The sequence below is a fragment of the Corapipo altera genome, unplaced genomic scaffold (assembly GCF_003945725.1).
Source record: "Corapipo altera isolate COAL_440 unplaced genomic scaffold, ASM394572v1 51, whole genome shotgun sequence".
Taxonomy (NCBI): Eukaryota; Metazoa; Chordata; class Aves; order Passeriformes; family Pipridae; genus Corapipo; species Corapipo altera.
The window spans coordinates 8,479,360-8,497,464 of record NW_020884892.1 but is presented as its reverse complement, the minus strand read 5'-3'; the positions used below and the strand labels follow the sequence as shown (position 1 = coordinate 8,497,464).

General features: G+C 43.6%; 1 protein-coding gene across 4 annotated transcripts in view; it reads left to right on the top strand.

Moving 5' to 3' along the window:
* ZHX2 (zinc fingers and homeoboxes 2) overlaps positions 1-18,105 on the top strand; it is a 75,940-nt gene that overhangs the window by 15,352 nt on the left and 42,483 nt on the right. The window contains exons 1-3 of one of the 4 annotated variants that reach the window (XM_027645732.1): positions 14,137-14,278; positions 16,578-16,650; positions 17,339-17,526. The gene's annotated coding sequence lies outside the window, so the exon portion shown is untranslated. Of the gene's footprint in view, positions 1-14,136; positions 14,279-16,191; positions 16,214-16,577; positions 16,651-17,338; positions 17,527-18,105 lie in introns of those variants that run through there. The other 3 variants (XM_027645735.1, XM_027645731.1, XM_027645733.1) reach the window with 3 other exon arrangements.

Below are 18,105 nucleotides of genomic sequence, written 5' to 3'. Positions count from 1 at the left end.
TAAAACCATTTATTTCATGGCATCAGCTTCTTGGCTCTTACTTGACAGCACCCAATGGTCTGTGCCTCCAGCAGAGCAGCTCTGGAAAGGCACAAAGACTGGATTTTTTATTATCACACAGGCTGTACTGTATGCTGGGAAGTTAGCTCTCATCTTGTCTTCTGAAAATAGCTTGGGGTTAAGCCATGCCTGCGCTACAGACCTCTGCCAGCAAATCTGTACTGGCCAAATGAGTGGAGAGGTCCCTGAGTGACGTGGCTGTACTGGCACAGCCCTGAGGCACAATGTGCACTGTGGGAAGCCACCCCTTCTCTGGCCTGCGAGGGAGTCGTGCTGGGCTCTCATAGACGAGGGCTCTGCCTCAACAGCCCTGTCTGCCGTGTAGCATTTTGACGAGGTTATGTGGGTGTTCGTCTGCTGCTGGAGTGTTTCTGGGATCTTGGTTCCTGTAAATTTCTAATGGTGTGTTTTCAGATCCTCCTGAATAAAACAGAGGTGAAAGACACGTTTTAGTGTTGCAGGTCCGCTCTCATCATCCTCCTTAGTAAGGTGGTTCTGGTGTTTCCACTGCAGTCCAGAGCAGGGCATGGTGGCTGTTACTCTAGCTATGTGCCATCCAGTGCTGTATAATGTTGCAAGATCCAAAAATAAAAAGTGGAAAAATATGCAGACAGAGGAAACAAGGCACAACTTTACCTCTTGGGCAGAACAACTCCCTTCCCTCTTCCTACCACAGCCTCAGCCTTGGAGTCTTGAAAGATGGGTAGCTGTTGGATTTTTACTATCTACTCAGTCTTTCCACACTGACTTTTAATCCTTGCCTCCCTTCAAGAGATTATGTTGTTACACTGCTACTACAGGTCCTTTGATGAAATACTGCTCTTCTCTTCCTCCCTAGCCTTTTAGAGCTGCACATTTCTTTGCTTTAGGAAAACACCTCAAGGTTATCCCCAGCCTTATTGGAGAAGCAGAGAAGAGAGTGGTTTATTGGTGCTTATTTGAGCCCATCTTTCTTCAAATACAAGCACTTGGTATCCTTCTGGGTATTTTCCATCCCAGTATTTGTTACAAAAATTAAGTGAAGAAGCTCTGAGGAATAAAAATGGTTTACCCAAGGTCGGGTAGGAAATTAAAACCTCCTCTCCCATAGCCTGGCTGGGACTATACCCTCTTGCCCTCTCCTTTTCCTCTGGTGTACTCATGTCCCTGGGTTTCGAGTTGCTTCCTGAATGGCTCAGCTTCTCAATACAGTATGGGACCACTGATTTCCAAACAAGTCCCTAAGTATGTGCCAGCTGACTACCACAGATGGCAAAGACCACATCAGACCTGCAAGTCTCTTACTTATCTGTATGCTTGTATGTTGAAAGTCACCCTTTGGCAAAACTAGTGCAGTAATTTGATCTACTGGAATTGCCCAGTTAAGTCTCAGATAAGATAAAAGTCTATTGAGGTGTGATTATCAACAAGAAGTCATGAAGATTGTCAAGTTGGCCTCCATTAGTGAGTTCGACTGCTTGAAACCGATACACGGCAAATCTGTGATTTCTGCTTGGTTTTCTCTCAAAATAAGAATGGGAAGTCTCTCATCCTTTGTAACCACCACTCCTCTCCCTCCAGTGAAACTTGGCATTTTTTCTTCCTGCAGAGGGGACCTAGAAAATGATTTTGCTAGAACAGGGTTCCCAGTTAGGATGCAGACATGATATGCAGAAGCTGAGCATGAAGTGTTACTACTCTCCAGAAAGAGTTTCATATATATATATATATATATATATATATATTTATACACACACACATACCAGTTCTCTTAATAGCCATGGATCGCAGGGATGTCCGACTTCCAAGGGCATGAAGCTCTCACATTTAGCCTGTTGCAATAGATAACAGGAAATGCAACCTCAGTATCATTTCCATTTCTCATTCCTCCTGTTTCACAGTCTCCCTGCAGCCACGAAATCACAGTTACTGTAGGAATTCACACCACTGTCCCAGTGTTCAAAACCAACACTTGCTATTTTTACCTGTTACTTGGGTTTTAGTTTTGGGTTTTTTGGAAGCAAAATGCTAAAGACAAACAGTCAATAAGCAAAGCATTTAAATGACTGTGCAGTCATTATAACTGATATCAGGGCAAAGGAATGCAAACAGGCCAGTCTGTGGCTTCATGCCTTTAGGTCCTGTCCCTCTGTTTTGTTTTTAATTTTGAGCACAGGAAGGGGCCAGTGTGAGACCATATGCTTACAAAATGCTGGTTACAAATGTCTTCCAAACAGTGTTGGCATAGTAAGGATATGTCATGTATGTGTCATGTTTTGTCACACTATGAATGTGCCTGTGTGACTCCAAACCTTACTGTGTTTCCTTCTCCTGTTCCTCAGCATGGGTAATAATAATTGTTTCCAAACAACTTCATGCTTCCTCTGAATAAATTGGATTTCACTTCATTCAGTGCCAGTGGGAATTTCATACCCTCGGAAATTTGCAAGCATATTACAGGGAAAATGTTAAGCATTTGCTTAAGCATCATTGATATTGATCTGGTTAAGTCTTTTCTTAAGCGTTAGGAGCTATTGCTTCTTTCCAAGCATTGGTCTTAGTGGAGGGTTAAAAAAGAAGGAGAGTTACTCTCCACTTGCAAGGCCCTAAAGATGGAATTGCACCTGGAGGGAAGAAATAGTCAGCAGAAGTTGATGCCGATATTGCTGTGAACATTATCTTGGTCATACCTTTTCATTTGCCAAAGATAAGATCCTTTCAGCATGATCTAAGATTCCTTCAGTTTTCAAATGTTGGGGTATTTTTTTTCTCCCCTTGTTATTTGTTTTCCTTTATTTTTCTTGTCATGTAATTGCCTTTTCAGAGTTAACAAGGTTTTCAAGTTAACACTACTTTGAGGCAGTGATATGTAGGCCAAAGAGGTTCACACCTCTTTGGTGTGAGTGAGTTCCTGTGATATTTGTGGTGGGAGGTCTTGTGATGAGAATGCAGAGGAGCAGGGACTCAAGTCTCCTAGATCCAGATTCAGTATCTGTGGCTTTCCCTCCTGCGAGCCTTTGGCAAATGAGAGATGAGTGCAGGCTCCATATAACCATCTTTAAAGTAGATATCCCTTGGGGAGAGTATCGATTAATTAACATTTCAGAGGCGCTTTGAGTTTCTTTGATAGGTGTTGCAGAAGTGCAAAAGGAGGTTTTTTCCTTGCTAGACATAGGCTGTCTAAAGGATGAATTTTAATGATGTTGGTTTACCTACGAAGAGCTCTTTTTCAAATGGAAGACTATTTAGCTTCTTTTGTATGTACAAATATGGTATTTTACTGCCAATTTAAGCCAAATAAAATATACAGTATCTGTACCAACACTGGTTTTGGTACCCTCACATCATGAAAGCTCATGCTGATAATTTGCCAGTAGCCTCAGGTCTTTGATAGTAATTTGGCAGATGCTATATTGAACCTAATTTGCATCTGTATTTACATAAATGCTTTAATTAAAATTATAGGCACCAACCTGAGATAGATGAACAGCACTGCCTGCTATTTGTTTACATTCCCTGACAAAAAAACCCTGCCTTGGCTGCTTCTTGCTGATTGTATGACTTGACAAGACTATTTGAGGTGCAGACTAGAAACCTGACAGGTTTCTGTCTACTGCAAACTGCTGAGGAGCGACATGAAGCTTTCAGGACAAAATTCTGCCTTTATTTTAGCAGCAGAGATGATCCGAGCAATTTGATTCAAGGGGTCAGATTTGGTCTATATCCAGTGCTAAAGTTCTAGCTTTAAGGTAGTTCTGTGCAGTCAGGATTTATAGTTCCTTGCACATGATATCTGCTTTGTCACACATCCAAAATGTGAAACCCCACTGAGGACAGTAGAAAAACATTTTAAATACAGCTTCCATCAAGAGAAAATTTCTGAGCTCTGTTCATCTTTGAAGAGAGCATTACAGAGCTCCTTGTAGGATAGAGTGATCTAGGGGATTTTAAGGCATAAGTGAGGTCCTGATTGTTTCAGTGGGACATGTGAGAGCATATGACTGAGTCTGGATGAAGGCAGTGAAGACTCTGGATCTGTTTTTGCTTAGACCACACATTTCATTTGGAAAATACAATCATATAAATACAAATTACATCCAAACTCTGCAGTTTGGACAGTAGAGGCTGATGGTGCTGCGCTTCTTCCCAGTTATTTGGAAATTGTCACAGTGTTGCAAAGGGTAGAGGTCAATTGGCAAAGTTATGACTGATTTCACAGCTTTGAAGATACACGAAGGACAGGCTAAAAAGTGCTGTGACTGCCCTGCCTCGATTTGGAGGGTTACCGAGCTTTATTTAAAGTTGTTTACTTAACTTGCATTAGAGGAGATAGTTCAGAGCCGCTGTTACCTTCACTGAGACGTCATGTATATGTAGAGGATTGGAATTGTGGTCCATTTTAATAATAATTAATACCTAATTAAAGGTTTCTTCCAAGCCAAACTATTCTATGATTCTGTAAAAATTTGATCATTACCACTCACTTTCTTCAGTGACTTCGACTGTATTTGCCTGTAGTCATTTCTGAATCTAGTTTGAGAGAGTCCATTCAGTTTCAGCACATTCATACATTAACCTTCATACATTAACATTCGTACCTTAACCCATTTTCCTGATAGCTCTGTTGGAGATGATAAATTGTCCCCCATATTACGGTCTGCTGTGGGACGGGTGGCCAAAACCTGTTTACTACTGAAGTCCACCTGAAAGAGCACGAGCGAAAAAGCATCTACATTTGTGGCAAAGTGGCCTAAGTATTTAAATTAGGAGGTGTTGGTAAGAAGGCTGGAATGCACGCTTGAGGGTGTGGTGTGAGTGGCAGTCCAGGGAGATGGTGTCGATGGAAGCTGCAGCTGGAGCCCTCCCAGCGCCGCAGCCCTCAGCCTGGTACAGGAATGGCAGCCACCAGATACGCTGCCAGGGGCACCATCTGCCAGCAGCTGGGGTCTGCTGGGCGTCATAGCCAGGCAGCACATTGCATTGCTGGGATGTGGTGGTCTTGGTCAAGTAGTGGGCGTGACAAAGCCAGATTTGCACTCTTGCAAAGCCACAGCCTTAATTTAAACTGACATAACTAAAATAAATCCAAACTGTTAATCTTGCTTTGCCTTATCCATAGTAAGAGGATGAATACACTTCCCATATTAAATTCATTATGTCATGGGGGTGCTCTGATACTTAAGAGGGAGTTGGGAAAGTCAACTGAAGGGAAGCAGCCCTTGTTCCCCCTGATGTGAGGGGGAGGAGGGGAAGGTACTTGCTGGTTAATTTTCAACGGTGAGGCGAGTGGATGAAGGAGCAGGCCTGGGATGTGGCACACAGGGAATAAAAACATTCCCCCAGGGAAAGTGTCCTGTTGGGGTGAGGTATTTGTGTTGAAATCTGCTCTGCAGTTGCCTCCTCCGTTGGCTAGCTGTCCTGGCTCAGCCTTCCACTTTCCCCTCAGACGTCTGTGCTGCATCTCCCAGCAAGGGAGGAAGCAGCATGGTGGCTGGTGGGCAGATACCCCAGAAAGTTCCCCACTTCAACACTGAAACAGCTGCTGGTTTGAATTTGGATCAACATTAAAGGTGTTGGTACCTCTGCTGGTGCCCAGTTTGGTATCTCTGGCTTTCCCAAGGGGAGCTCTTGTTGTGTTGTGAGGTCACAGAGCAAACCAGGGAGAGGGTCCAGAGAGCAGCCTTGCATTTGGAGGTTTCTTTCAAAAATCATCTTGTCTGTTTGATTTTGGAATCAGTGCTAGTGCTGTAAGTCTAGTGAGTGCTGTAAGCCAGCCTTTAATCAGCCTGTGTGTATTTTAAGAATTGTGCCGACGGTTACAGCCTCAGAGATACCTGGAGATTTGGTCGAGAGAAGCCTGTCCTAGTTTCTCGGGGTAGCCAGCAAGGCGTGCTCATTTCCCAATTTAACATGAGCCTTCCCAGCCTTTATTTTTCAAGGCATTTTCTTTGAAAGATTGCAAAGCTCCAAGCAACCAGTTAATGCATGGGGGAAGAGAGAAGTCAGAGTGTAACATAGCAGTAATCCCTGCAATTAGAAGTATATTAATAACTACACTTCGGCCGTGGATGGAGTACAGCAGGGTGGGGTTCTGGAAGGAGGGTCATCCTTGGGCAAGGGGACTCCAGCCCAGCTGCAGAGAGGGCAATTCACTTTTCTGAAGCTCTTTGGTTGTAGATGTGCAATGCTGGAGAAAGCGTGCAGCAGCCTAGTGCAGGACTGGCACGGTGTCCCTAGTGAAGACAAGGCTTCACTACTTGTGGTGTTTACTTGTGGCGAGTAAATGTTGGGGTTTAATCATTTGTGTATCAGAAATCTGTTAGGCTGGGGGGTTTGTTTGTGTCACACAGAGGGTGTGATGGAAACCATTACTCATCTTTCCATCCCAGCTCTCCACGCTGAGAAAAGGGAATGTAAAAAGGTTGATGGATCTGTCCAGACAATTCTCTGGGTTTTGAGCATGCCAGACAGGCATCCCAGAGCCAGGAAAGAAACGCTGGGCTTATTCAGATCCTTCTTGAGCTCTGATTTGGAAGTGCATGTGCTCTGCTCACTGCACACCCAGATCCTTGTGAAATGAGGTCTTGTCAAAGCAGGCACCAGGCTTCCAGCAGAAGCAGACTTGATAATCAGGCTCTTGGACATTGTTGTTCCTAGCATCACACGACCACCAAAATACGCAAAAAGCATCTCTCAAAAGTAAAAGCATTCCATTCTGGAAAAGCACTTGAAAGCCATTCATTAGCTCTTTATTTTCACTAAAACTTAATTAGAATTCCCAACTACTTTATTTATTTGTTTCTGCTGTCATCTGAAGTTGCAAGCAAATTTTGGGAGTCTCTCTTACTGTAATCTGTCAACTGTTCGTAGGCATCCTCCTAGAAGTGTCCCTTCTCCATTTCCCATGCATGTACAGATGAAGTTGATACAAGACCTTCAAGATGTCTTCAGCAAGTCATCTCCTCCCAAAATAGGATCCGCTCTTTTTGTCACCCGAGGCCAGTTCTTACTTATTATTTCTATTTCAGAGCACCTCAAGACACACATCGGGTTGATGAAACAACATAAAGCAAAGCTGGGGGCTGTGCCAAATAGTTCATAACCATGGAGGAAGACTTGTCAGAGGGGCAGAGAAAGGAAGGGATGAATTATTGGTAAACCATGAGTGAGTGTTTGTCTCATTAAGTTTTGTGCACCTAGAAGCAAAGAAGTTAAATAGTATTAATGAAAACAGAAGCAGTATGGGAAGAGGGCATTTACTGAATTTAGAAATCAATCCGATGCTCTTTCACTGTTAGTTGGACTTTATTATTAAAAAAAAATCTACCTTTTTGATTTGGAGTCACCCAGCAAAACTAATCCTTGGCTCAGATGGATGTTTGAATTAAGTTCTGATGTTCTCCTTTTCTTATTTTTAAACTAAAAAAACCTTAACTTTAAAAAAATGATATGGTATTTGCAGAATCAATAGAAAAGCTGACCCAGATAAAAGTGCGCAAAAATTGGTTTCATGCCCTAGAACTTTTCCTACATGCTTTTTGATGCAATGTATCTGATCCTTCAAAAAGGAGGTAACATACAGTGATCTCAGCAGCTTTGAAGAATTGTTCTGGAAGAATAACAAGGAGCACTGGAGAAAGGGGTGTGCACTTGTACGTTTTTTCCCCCTCATTAAATATACCACGAGACAGAAGAAATTTAATGTCATATTGCTGGTTATGTGGAAAGATAAGATAAATTTTGTATGAAATCTGATTTTGTCCGATTTTTAAAAGGTGAAAGTGCATTTCTCCTGAACAGCTCTTCACAGTGGGGTGTGAATTGCATATTATCTTCCTTTGTTCAAACCTGCTCCTGGAGTGAGTGGCAAAGGTGTATCCAAGTAGTAGCAGGGTTCTCTCTCAGAAATGTAATCATGTCCTAGATCCTGAATCAGATAGAAAGCTGTGAAAAGTATCTACTGCTCCAGATGTTTTCCAGTAGAATCATAGAACGGTTTGGGTTGGAAGGAACCTTAAAGGTCATCTAGTTCCAACCCCCCTGCCATGGGCCTGGACACCTCCCACTAGACCAGGCTGCTCAGAGACCTATCCAACCTGACCTTGAATACTTCCAGGGATGGGGCATCCACAAGTTCTCTAGGCAACCTGTTCCAGTGCCTCATCACCCCCACAATAAAGAATTTCTTCATTATATCTAATCTAAACCCAATCTCTTTCAGTTTGAAGCCATTCGCCCTTGTCCTGCCACTACATGCCCTTCTAAATAGTCTTGCCCCATCTTTTCTGTAAGTTCCCTTCAGGTACTGGAAGGCCACAATTAGGTCACCCTGAAGCTTTCTCTTTTCCAGAACAACCCCAATTCACTCATCCTTTCCTTATAGGAGAGATGCTCCATCCCTCTGATCATCTTTGTGGCCTCCTCTGGACTCGCTCCAACAGGGCAGTGCCCTTCCTTGGGGACCCCAGAGCTGGATGCAGCACTCCAGATGGGATTTCATGAGCACAGTAGAGGGGCAGAATCACTTCCCTTGGCCTGCTGGTAATGCATGTTTGGCTTTCTGGGCTTCAAGCTCACATTGCCAGCTCATTGCCAGCACTCCCAAGTCCCTCTCAGCAGGGCTGCTCTTGTTCTGTTCATCCCCCAACCTGGACTGGGGGTTTCCCCAACCCAAGTGCAGCACCTCATGAGAATTCCCATGGGCCCACCTCTCAAACTAAGGAGGAACCAAATTTTAATTTGATTCCAATACAGAACTTAGATCTGCAGGAATCACACATTGAGTATCTGAACCTCTGTTGCTTTGGCTTCCAAAAACATCCCAGGCTGTTTAGGGCTGTGGACCAGGACATAATAAATCAGTGTTCAATGCAGGCATTGGTGCAGTGAAGGTGATAAATCAATAGGACAGATTTGTGGGACTGAAAGACTGGCAGGCTGTAGGAGAGTTTCATTCCATCCCTTTGTATTCTTGGCCTTAAAGTCTAGCTGGAGGGGAAGGATGGGCCCAGAGTTACTGATTCTGAGTAGAATAAGCAGATACAGTGCCCAGGCTGTGCTGCCTATCTCTAGGATAAAGAGGAAAGAACTCAAAAACAACTGCTTTGTGGGGATTTCCACAAGCTTTCCCAGTCCTTGGGACTGAACCCTTTTTTTAAGTGCTTGATGTGTGCAGGCTTTCCCCCTTTGTCTCCATTTGCTGGAGCATGGGGGGACTGAAGAGACAGGTCTGGGGCTGTGCAGGGTGGAGAAGTGCAGCAGGCAGGAATGTGCCCCGGGAGATGCTCCAGTCAAACTGGAGCTCCAGGAGTTTGCAGTAAGGAGAGCAGCTGAAGCTCAGCACCGAGCAGGAACGTATAACAACATACAAGGCAGCCTTTCCTATGGCCTGTTTGTGACTCTGTAGTTATGTGTACCTGAAAATAGGTCACAAGGCCCAAATATGTGGGGCTGCTGACCCAGGTGCATCTCACTGAACTATCCAGATAAGGCACAGGGATGCTCTTAGTGAAAGTAAGAGACTCGATGAGACGTAACGGTGCTGGTCTTCATGAGCGAATGAAGCATAAATACAATTATCTGAGAGGAGCAAAGTGATTTCTTTTTTTATGTTTACACCCTGTGCTCATTTCTTTATTTTACCGCTTTTATACTGATGGCTGCTGTGTTTGGCAGGAATTTGCAAACACATTGGTGCTTACAGCGAAAAGTAGGAATGGTCTAAACAGCCAGCAAAGGGAAACCCCTTCCCCTTGTATTTATTTTTGTGGGAGCAAAATATAGTCATTGTCTGGTCTTGATCAGTTTTGCTTTTTTCCTTTTTAAGTTGTTTGTTTCATTTTTCTTTTCAGCTTGAGGGTGGAGAGAAACAAAAGAGGGAGTGAATTAAGAGCAGGAGAAAAGAGTGACTGCTGTTGGGCTGTGTCATGTGGTGAGGAAATCAGGCTGAAACTGGAGAGACCAGGCCAAACCTAACAGTCGTACTGGGAGGCCTTGAATTGTGTCACTCTGACAGTGGATCTAAGCAGTGAAAATAGCTGGTGATGTTTCTGGTTGCATTCCAGCATCGTCCATATGTGAAATTGTGCTGATGGGCTGCTCTCACAACACTTTTCCTACCTGCCTGCTCTTGGTGACAGTCTCAAAGGATGACTCCTGTCCTTTCCAAATTGACACATGCATTTGGACTGATGTGGGGTAGCATGTTTTTGTATTGTGTTCACTTCACTTCTCTCTTTTGGTCTTTTCCACTATAGCACTGCTGTTGTTATGGGCCCAGATATTTAGTGGATAGAGGAAGGAGCATGTGATTTCTTGGCTGTGTCCTTAGTGTACAGCTTACACCACGTCTCTCCAGCAAACTTGTCTGACACCTGGATGAATCTGAACACAGGGACTGCAACATTACAGGCTTGGGGAGGACTGGCTGGAAAGCTGCCCAGAGGAAAAGGACGGGGGAGGTGGTGGTCAACAGCCAAGAACATGAGCCAGTGTGTGCCCATGTGGCCAAGAAGGCCATTGACATCCTGGACTGTATCAGAAATAGTGACCAGCGGGACCAGGGCAGTGATTGTCCCCCCGTACTCAGCACTGATGAGGCTGCACCTCAAATCCTGCGTCCAGTTTTGGGCCCCTCACTACAAGAAAGACATTGAGGTGCTGGAGTGTGTCTAGAGAAGGGCAGTGGGGCTGGTGAAGGGTCTGGAGCACAAATCTTATAAGGAACAGGTGAGGGAACTGGGGTTATTTAGTCTGGAGAAAAGGAGGCTCAGGAGAGACCTTATCACTCTACAGCTAACTGAAAGGAGGTTGTAGCTGGGCGGTCAGTCTCTTTTCCCAGGTAGAAGTGACAGAACAAGAGAAAATGACCTAAGGTTGCACCAAGGGGACGTTTAGATTGGATATTAGGAAAAGATTTTCACAGAAGGGGTGGTCAGGCACTGGAACAGGCTGCCCATGGAAGTGCTGGAACCACCATCCCTGGAGATATTTAAAAGATGTGTAGATGTGGCACTTAGGGATGTGGTTTAGTGGTGGACTTGGCAGTGCTGAGTTAAGGATTGGACTCAATCGTAAAGGTTTTTTCCAACCTAAATGATTCTATGACTCTGTAAGAGGACATCCCGTGGTGTTGAAAATTAATTAGCAGGTTAACAGTCCACATCTTGGTTCTTCAAAATAAAATAAAAGTTATTGCTGTACGTATGTTGGGCAGCAAAAGTGTCCAACAACAGTGCAGCAATCATGGTGTTGGAAAACAGTTACCAATCATGGTTCTGGCAGAGGAGGGTCTGACAACTGTTTTCCAGCACATTTATTACTATGGCCAAGTAGGTAACTAACCAGAGGATGACAGTCTGAAATACAAGGTTTAAGAGAAATAATGTGAAATAGTTTAACTTTACTAAAGGCCAAATAAATTAATAATGAACTTTCTGTTCATCAGAATCCTACAGGACATCACTGTCTGTTCTGGTTGAATTTTCTTATGCGGTCAAATATTCTTCTGGCTGCCAATTTAAAATAGTATATGAGACTGAGATTTCTCACCCTTCAAGAAAACACTTTGATTTGTTGAAGGAAGTTAGGAACAGTTAAGGAGATAGGAAAAAAAGTAATATACCTTTCTCTGTGCTGACATCTGCAACTGGGGGATGTGTTGAAAAGTAAATATAATCTGCTTGGAGCGATGCTTTCCCATTCTCTTTCATTCTGAGTCAGTGCTCTGGTTCCTGATGAACTGACTTAACAATGGAAAGTGAGGTGCAGAAAGGCTGTAGGACCTCAGTGAAGACGTGGGGGATCATCCCCCTGTGCTGGGCCATGGAGTTAATGTTATTATTTGTTTGCATATGTTTTAAGAGAGCACTGAGATGAGAAGTGGCAGAGTCACTCTCCATCTGTCTGTCCAGTGCCAGGGAAGTCAGGCCAGGACCCTCGCTAGCCCGTTTCACCTTGCAGCTGAAGCCAACTGCAGCTGTTGCTGGCAGCCAAACCACTTCTTACCAGCTTCAAGGTAAAAGCTGCTTACCTGAGCAGCCTGTGACCAAGAGGTTGGAGCAATCCCCTGGGGGTGCCAGTCAGGCAAAGGTGGCCTCGATAGCTGCCCAGGCTTCCAGCATGTTTTCTGAAATCTTCTAAAGCTCTAAGAGAGGGACAGTAGTTTCTGTGACAGTGCTGCATGCTGAAAATGGGCCTAAACCTATGAAGTTTTTTCCTTTAGTTTTTTTAGAAGATAGCTTATTCGCTTTTTGCTCTTTTGTACTCTTATTTTGCTATTACTTGCTCTTTGCTTATTTTTATGCTTCTGAATATTTCCAAAAGCAGCTGGTAATATTAAGAAGGCATTGCAAAGAGGAGTTTGGCCCATTCCTGTAGATAATAGAAGTTTACCTAGAGGAAGGAAAGGCTGGGAAACTGCAGCATGGTATGGCCTTGGAATGACTCTATGGGACAGCTTCTGCTCACAGATACTTGCAAATGATACAGTGTGGATTAAGACCTTTTGAGAGTGATTGTCACCCTGCCGAGGTGGAGAAGACAACCCTTGGCAGGAGCCTTCTACTCTGTGTTTTCCAGGTCAGCGCCAGGTTTTCCTGGGGAGCTCAGGGGCTGCCAGCAGTAGCTGCTGTGATGTGGAAATACCCATCTCTGTTTCAGCTTTGTTCAAAAGGCTGGAGAAAGGCAGCTGAATGCCAAGTGGCACAGGGATAAGACCGCTGGGGATGGAGAGGTGGGAGGGATTATCCCATGGCCTCTCTGAGCATCTCTGCACAGTGTGTGTGCACTTATGCAGAGACCTCAGAGCACTAAGGGGTTTTTAGTGGCTTTTTCACTAGGTGTTTGATGGAAACTTTAAATTGTTATTTTAGGTGTCTGTTGTAGGGATGGGGGCAAGGATGGGTTAATTTTATTAGCTTTGTGAAAAGGTATTGAAGATAAGGATGCTCGTGAGCATGATGCTCCATTGCTCTGCAGTCTGCCAGGTTTGATAAATGTTTAATGAGGACTGGACCAGCAGCCGGGAGCTGTTGGGGCTCTTGGGATCTGTTGAGATAACTGGGATTTTCAGCCTGTGGAGACAAGACGACTTTCAGGAACGTTTGTATCTGCTAATCATGCTGTAATAACAGTCTGCAATCGAGAGGCTGCAAACCCCCCATTTCTGACACAGCTGTGCATATTTAATTCGATAGAAAGCATTTCTAGTCTGCTGTTAGAAGTAATTCAGATTGCTAAGGTGGTAATTTTGATCATGGTAGTTTTTAGGGAAATAGAGGTATAAGCTGCACTGAAAAGTTAATAAATGCCTGGTACAAAACAAATGCTGGGGGGTGAAGAGCACGGACATGATGGGTGGCTGCCAGTGCCTCACTCTGCATCCCGGCCTTGGCTATTCCTGCCTCACTGAGCCAGCAGCAGAGGATAGCAACAACCCTGGGCCCATTAGGTTCATGAAGGAAGTTTGTCCTGACCTATTGCCTGTACCACAGATTTTGGACATCAGGGCAGTCAAGCCGTGGTGATGGATCACCAGCACACCAGCAGTGCTGGGGGGAAGCACCAAAGCCTGGTGGGGCCATGGAGGGCTGGCATGACCTGCTCCATGGCAATGCTTTCAGCTGGCCCCAGGGTTTAGACCACCGAGCTGGCATCTTTCAGGAAAAGAGGTCAGGAGGAGTGTGGGTTTTATTTTCCTTCATCTCGAGCGCAGCTGGGAAAAGCAAGTGCTTTCAGGGCTCCCAACTCCATTTCTCTCTGTAAAATGTTCTTTTGCAAAATTGATCATTTCTGTAGGTTGAGGGAGTCTCTAAGGAACTTTTCTGTCAAGCATCTAAAAAGTACCATTATTTCTCTTCCATGCTGTAACAGCAGCTCAACATTTACATTTTAGCTCACTAAAGATATCTCAACAATCTCATTTTTTGTGAGAAATTTCATGGTGAACAAAGCAAACTAATCCCATTTTCAGGTGGTTAGTGCTGTAGTGTCTGGGTTGCAGAAACCACGTGGAGTGCTGGTGTTTATCAAGTGTTTTAAAAGCCTTTTTGTTTATTTTATTTTGTTTTGCCATGAGATGTTACTTTTTTTTGAAAGCATCTAGAATAATGAAGCAGCTGGTGGCTGAGTCTCCTGCTCGGGGTGCAGAGAATGAAGGATGGCTGGGGTAGCTGGAATCATTCACTGCGTGCTGTGGACCACATAAACAAACAAACAGGCAATTCCTGTGAACCAGGAGGTGGGTGGTAAATCACAAACCACCATTACCTGTTCTGTATGTGTACTCACCGTGACACCACATGGGAGCCAGCAGATACAGATCTCCCCAGCTCTTGTCCATTACTGTGAGGTGTTTGTGTGGCACAGCTCGTGTAGGTGAGATCATGATGCCTGCGTGTGAATGCCCTCCTGTGCAGTACAGAGGTCTGGTCTGAATTTGCCCAATCCCGGCATTGTGATGCTCTCATGTCAAGGAGAGCTGCTTTTCCTGCCTTGTGCTGGCTTGGAATAAGCATGCCCCCAACAGGAGGCTGCTCAAGAGCTGCTGCTCAAGACAAACAAACTCAGGCAAGGTTTTTGTCAGTGACTATCTAACTGTTGAAAAAAATTCAGTGTTTCTATATGAAACATGTTTGTGACTCCGTCATTGCACCATTGCCTAACTCCAGGCATTCAAAAGCAGTAGCAGATCTCCCAGAACTGTGAAATAGCTTGAAAGATCTGAAATATGTATGTATATATATTTATATACATATATTACCAACTTGTTTCTGAGCTGTTATATTAAACTCAAATCATATTCTCATAGCCACGAGGGGCAGAAACTTTTTGCATACTTTCTGAAGAGGATCGTGCGGTAAGAGTACAACGGCAAGGGATTGGATTTAATAACTCTGGAGATTTCTTCCTGCTTTATGTTTCCAAAAGTGGAGATCCTTGCAGAAGCTTCACCAGCTGGGTCTTTAGGAAAAGCACCAAAATTTGTGAGGCTCATTATACAGTCCTAAGAAGCAACAGCTCCATACATACATATTTATTTTGATTAACTTTCTAAGCAGAGGTTTGAGATCAGGGGAAGGATAGGGACCTGTGTTGCACTGTAGGTGATTTTGTTGTTCTTTGAAAGTGTTTTACTCATGGGGTGGTTTTAATTCTGTTGGCAGGTTGTAGGATCACTTCTATGTGTTGGACACAGCACTGAAAAAGCAGAATTTCAGATACCAGTTTTGCTGTAAAGATAACCAGACTAAACCCATTAAATACAGAAACAGCTTCATGCTAAGCTTGCAGCCTACCATGTGAGAATGGAGAATTTGACCCAAAAGAGGGAGAAAGAGCAGCAGAAAGTTGCCTGCAAGAGTCCAAAAGTGGTGGAGGTGTAAAGAGCACAAAATCTGCAGCTATCCCTTGTGTTTATTTCTTTTACAATTCAGTGAAAGTAGCTTTTTTTTGCCTTACTCTGAGATAGCGGGAAGCAGCTTCCCTTTAATCTATGAATAAACATGCAGCTTTTTCTAGTCTAAGCTCTTAAAAATTGGTTATGATTGTGTAATAGCTTCTGGGTTCCCAGCTCCTCCAGTAGCCAATATACTCTTTCAGGAAATCAAGTCATATCTTCCTTTGAAAAGACCCAGAAAAATACCAACCTAACCTGCTGGGAAGGAGCAAAAGACTCCAAGGGATTTCTTTCGAGTTTGGCAGCTGACCTTCCTCTAGCCAGATAACAGAGTCTGGAGCTTCAAACTCAAATACTGAGTTTGAAAAGCTTGAACTGAAAATGCAAGTTGTGCTCACAGTGCTGCTGAAGCAATCAATAAGTTTCTGCCTCTTTTCTTGGGGGGCTAGCAGAGTGGTTTGCTGCTTGTGTCTCTTGTGCTCAGAACAGTCCCATGACCATTTTGTTATCTCTTTACCAGTTCTTGCAGACCCTCAGGCACAGTGTTTTTCAGGTGTGTATACAGCCACTGCCAAAGGGGAATTTTTTCTGTCAGTTCTGCTCTTGCAGCTGCTGAAGCTAAACCTTCCTCTCCTGTTCTTTTAGGAGGAAAAAAAAAGTAAAAATGAGGAAAGACAACTTTAGCTTTGGGACAGAGCAGGTGAGTCCCTTTAAGGAGGAGAAGGACAGTTTTGATGGCATTTTGTTAAGTTCCCAATAGCCAAAGAGTTTGTTCTGGTACGTGTCAGCTGCAGCAGATGTTTTGTGGGTATTTCCAGTGCAAACCGCAGCAGTGGTATCTTAGGACATCAGCGTGTGAGTGCTCTCCACTGTCTGCTTGGCCTAAGAAATGTGGATGTTTTTTTTCCCCAAGAGGGCCCCAAGGTTCATCATGTTACTGTAAAAGGGCTGGAGGACCAAGTCTTTGAAATTCTGCTTGTCAGTGGTGGTTAGTGGAAAAGAGAATTGCTGGAATTCCTGTCAACATTCCTGGTTACTGGTGAAAAAGCTAAATCGACAGTCATACAGTGGAAGGGATAGCTGCTATTTTCTCCTCTTTTACTTTTCTCCTTGACTTACATGGCTTTTCCCTCTTTTGTAGGTGTCAGAAGTACTGCTTACCTTCAAAGAAGTATTAAGAACTGAGATACCCAGGATGTAAGAAATCCAGTGCTGTGAGTGAGTAGCTTTTTTTTTCCTGTTTTTCTTTACGTGGGAAATTCAAGCTTGCCCAAACAGAAGGAGAATATTTTAATTTTTTTTTCTTTTAAAGACACTTCAAGAAATGTTTACAGCAAGCAAATCCAGTCTTTTGGAACCAGTTGAGTGCCTTTGGCACCTCTTTGCAACCCACAAAATAAAGTCAGCATTGTATTACCACATAGGCTGAATAATTATCTCACTGCCGATATGAACCACATGAATGCATTTAACTGAGAATATGGTCAGCAGAATGGACCATTAGCACCATCTGAACCTTGTTTGTTGTTTCTAAGCCATTGAAAGACACAGTCTTGGTGAAGATTTGAGGGTGCTTGTGTGTTTTGAAAGTAAAGAAGAGCACAGATTGGCTGTGAGGTTGTTTTTGTGTGCACAACACCCCAGCCCTGTCATCAAAATGGAAAACTATCCAATATTTGGCTCTTTCCTGATGTGATAAAATAGCTTCAAAGGAAGTTTTATACCACAGGAGATACCTGCACACTTGTTCTAAAGCAGCTTGGCCAGGAGCTTTTACATATATATAAACCCCTCCCCCCAAAAAAAGGGGAAAATTTAAGAAGCATCTGCACTATGACCTTTTTCTGTGCATTGCTAAAGGGTTTGAGCTGTGATTTTGCATCAGCTGTGGCTTATTTGCAGTTCTGCAGGTGGACCAGACAGGGCTACATTAGACCCTACTCAGGAAACCTTGGTTGGAGTTCTGATTGTCTGCCTGGTGCAGTATGGGCTCCTGGGGCAGCTTCTCTCATCTGATGTGAGGCTGAATAACAGGGCAGAAATTTGGACTGAGGGTTTGGATGCTATTGTTCGGGGCTTCATTGCTTTCTGTAAGTAATTGCTTTTCTTGTAAGTAAATTTCTTAGTAGAGGGGTTGAATAAGGGGTATTTTTGAAGTTTTTAAAATCAGATTAACTCCCATCCCATTTTTACCCTGTTCTATGGTGATGGAAATTCATGGTTACTTGGAAATCAGTGGAGTTTTGTTTCCATTTTTATTTCAGTGGCTTACAGCCTGTCTTCTGTTACAACAACAAAATCTATTTGGGTTAGAACAGAATAAAACCCCAAATTGAAATCAGCCTGAAAAAAGAAAGGGCTGTGTTTTGTTAACAGGAGAGAAACTAAGTCAATCCATGTTTGGTAAAGATGTGGTACAAATTTCTTAATAAACACTTAACAAGCATTCAGGAATTAGTAAGCAAAAAAAAAAGAAAAAAGAATCCTACTTTCAGTCTTTTGTGAAGGATCCTGGCAGTCAGTGCAGTTGCTGGGAGAAAAGGGATGTGAAGTGATGACAGTGTTTTGTATTGATCATCCCTCAGTAAAGTGGTCCATGGTTTATATTCTTCCTTTGAATCATGTATGTTTTCTCCTAACTCCTTAGTGACTGTCACATAAGGCCTGCT